The sequence below is a fragment of the Gorilla gorilla genome, chromosome 7 (genome assembly GCF_029281585.2).
Source record: "Gorilla gorilla gorilla isolate KB3781 chromosome 7, NHGRI_mGorGor1-v2.1_pri, whole genome shotgun sequence".
In the NCBI taxonomy this organism is placed as follows: domain Eukaryota; kingdom Metazoa; phylum Chordata; class Mammalia; order Primates; family Hominidae; genus Gorilla; species Gorilla gorilla.
The window spans coordinates 95,759,806-95,763,059 of record NC_073231.2 but is presented as its reverse complement, the minus strand read 5'-3'; the positions used below and the strand labels follow the sequence as shown (position 1 = coordinate 95,763,059).

General features: G+C 39.9%; 1 non-coding gene across 1 annotated transcript; it reads left to right on the top strand.

Moving 5' to 3' along the window:
- The first annotated feature begins 1,083 nt into the window (after positions 1-1,083).
- Positions 1,084-1,187, top strand: LOC115935644 (U6 spliceosomal RNA). The gene has a single exon (XR_004071270.1). It is a non-coding gene; the product is annotated as a U6 spliceosomal RNA (small nuclear RNA).
- Positions 1,188-3,254: the final 2,067 nt, after the last annotated feature.

Genomic DNA, 3,254 nt, shown 5'->3' with positions numbered 1-3,254 from the left:
CACACCGGCCAGTGTGGGGAAGGGCAGGAACCCCTGCTGCTTTTTAAGCCCCTGCGGGCGTTTGTGATGCAATAGGGAGTTAGAAAAGTACTCAATAGTGAGTGTCGTTATTCGGTTTGTCAAAAATTAAAGGTGGGGAGGACAAAAATCAGGAGAGATTGATTGCATCTACTTTTCTACGGAAATGTCTAACTCCGCTTCCAAAAAAAGTCGTAATTATTTTTGTGCTTCAAATATACGTAGATCTTTCAACATAATTTTGTAAAACAAATGTTAAGTTTTACTGAATGTTGTCACTGAACAAACTTGTGATGAGCAGGCATTTTAGAGTCTTGGGAGCTTAAAAGAAAATCATAGGACCCAGACTGCCACCAGGGTTTATGCAATCTAAGAGTATATTAACCACTTTTAAGAATTATATGTTTTTCTCTTTTTTGAGCTTTTGTCGATTTGACACGTTCATTTCATTTGAATGTTGGTTCTGAAAATGAAGCATGTAGTTACTTTTCCGTTAACATACATAACAGCATTTTAAAGTACCTAAATTCCTTTTGGAAGGCCGAGGCGGACGGATCACCTGAGGTCAGAAGTTCCAGACCAGCCTGACCAACATGGTGAAACCCGTCTCTACTAAAAATACAAAACCTAGCCCCGGGCGTGGTGGCAGGCGCCTGTAATCCCAGCTACTCAGGAGCCTGATGCAGGAGAATCGCTTGAAACCGGGAGGCGGAGGTTGCAGTGAGCTGAGATCGCGCCACTGCACTCAGCCTGGGCCAAAGAGTGAGACTCTGTATCAAAAAATAATAATGAAGTACCTGGCCGGGCGCGGTGGCTCACGCTTGTTATACCCAGCACTTTGGGAGGCCGAGACGGGCAGATCACGAGGTCAGGAGATCGAGACCACGGTGAATGGCGTGAACCCGGGAGGCGGAGCTTGCAGTGAGCTAAGATCGCGCCACTGCACTCCAGCCTGGGCGACAGAGCGAGACTCCGTCTCAAAAATAAATAAATAAATAAATAAAGTACCTAAATTCCTAAAAGCTAAATAAATAAATAAATAAAGTACCTAAATTCCTAAAAGCAGTGCTTAATTCTGCAGCACATATACTAAAATTAGAATAATATGAAGATTAGCATGGCCCCTTCCCAAGGATAACACGCAAATTCGTGAAGCGTTCCGTATTTTTAAATATATACACCTACTATGTAACCAAAAACATTAAAAATAAACATAAATTCCTGAAAGCTATGCCAATCCAATCCAGATAATTCTTTTAATTTTTAATTTTTATTTTTTGTGAATACATGTATATATTTATGGGGTACATGAGATTTTGATACAGGCATACAATAAGTAATAATCACATCAGGGTACATGGAGTATCCATCACCTCAAATATTTATCCTTTCTTTGTGCTACAAACAATCTAATTAGTTATTTTAAAATGTTCAATGAATTATCGTTGACTAGTCACTCTCGTGCTGTCAAATACTAGATCTAATTCTGTCTATACTTTTGTACCTATTAACCATCCCCACTCTGCCCCTTAATTCCCCACTACCCTGCCCAGCCTTGTAACCATCATTCTATTCTCTGTTAGTTCCGTTGTTTTAATTTTTAGCTCCCACAAATAAGTGAGAACGTGCAGAGTTTGTCATTCTGTACCTGGCCTATTTCACTTAAAGTAATGACATCAGTTGCATCCATTTTGTTGAAAATAACAGGATCTCATTCATTTTTATGGCTGAATGCTACTACGTTGTGTACATAAACCACGTTTTCTTTACTTGTCTATTGATGGACACTTAGGTTGTTTCCAAATCTTGGCTGTTGTGAACAGTGCTGCAATAAACATGGGAGTGCAAGTATATCTTAGGATATACTGATTTCCTTTCTTTGGGGTATATACCTATTAGTGGCATTGCTGGATCATGTGGTAGCTCTATTTTTAGCTTTTTGAGGAATATCCAAACTATTCTCCTTAGTGGCTGTACTAATTTACATTCCCACCAACAGTGTACAAGGGTTCTCTTTTCTCCACATCCTCATCAGCATTTGTTATTGCCTGTCTTTTGGATATAGGCCATTTTAATTATGATGAAATGATATCTCATTGTAGTTTTGATTTGCATTTCTCTGATGATGAGTGATGTTGAGCACCTTTTCATATACTTATTTGTCATTTGTATGCCTTCTTTTGGTAAATGTCTATTCACATCTTTTGCCCGTTTTAAATTTTTTTTTTTTTTTTTTTTGAGAGATAGGTTCTTGCTCTGTCACCCAGGCTGGAATGCAGTGGTTTGATCTAGCTCACTGAAGCTTCGAACTCCTGGGCTCAAGTAATCCCCCCACTTCAGCCTCCTGAGTAGCTGGGACTAGAGGTGTGCACCACCACACCTAGCTAAATTTTCTTTTAATTTTTTTTTCTTTTTTCTTTTTTTTTGTAGAGATGGGGTTTCTACAAAAAAACAGCCTGCCCGTGTTGCCCAGGCTGGTCTTGAACTCCTGGCCTCAAGTGATCCTCCTGCCTTGGCCTCCCAAAGTGCTGGGATTACAGGTGGGAACCATGGTGCCTGGCCCTTTTGTCCTTTTTAAACTCAGATTATTATAATTTTTCCTATTAAGTTGTTCATGCTCCTTATATATACTGGTTATTAATCCCTTGTCAGATGGATAGTTTGCATATATTTTTTTCCCGTTCTGTGGATTGTCTCTTTGTTGATTGTTTCCTTTGCGGTGCAGAAGCTTTTTATCTTGATGTGGTCACATTTATCCATATTTGCTTTGGATGCCTGTGCTTTTAGGGTGTTACTCAGCAACTCTTTTGCCCAGCCCAATGTCCTGGAGAGCTTCCTCAATGTTTTCTTTTAGTAGTTTCATAGTTTCAGATCTTAGATTTAAGTCTTTAATCCGTTTTGATTTGATTTGTGTGTATGGTGAGAGATAGAGGTCTACTTTCATTCTGCATATGGCTATCCAGTTTTCCCAGCACCATTCATTAAACAGACCGTCCTTTCTCCAATGTGTATTCTTGGCACCTTTGTTGAAAATGACTGCAGATATATGGAGTTGTTTCTGGGTTCTCTATTCTGTTCCATTGTTTTTTTTTTTTTTTTGAAATGGAGTCAGCCTCTGTCACCCAGGCTGGAGTGCAGTGGCAAGATCTCGGCCCACTTTTACCTCCACCTCTTGGGTTCAAGCGATTCTTCTTCCTCAGCCTGTCAAGTAGCTGAGATTACAAGTGCGTGCCACC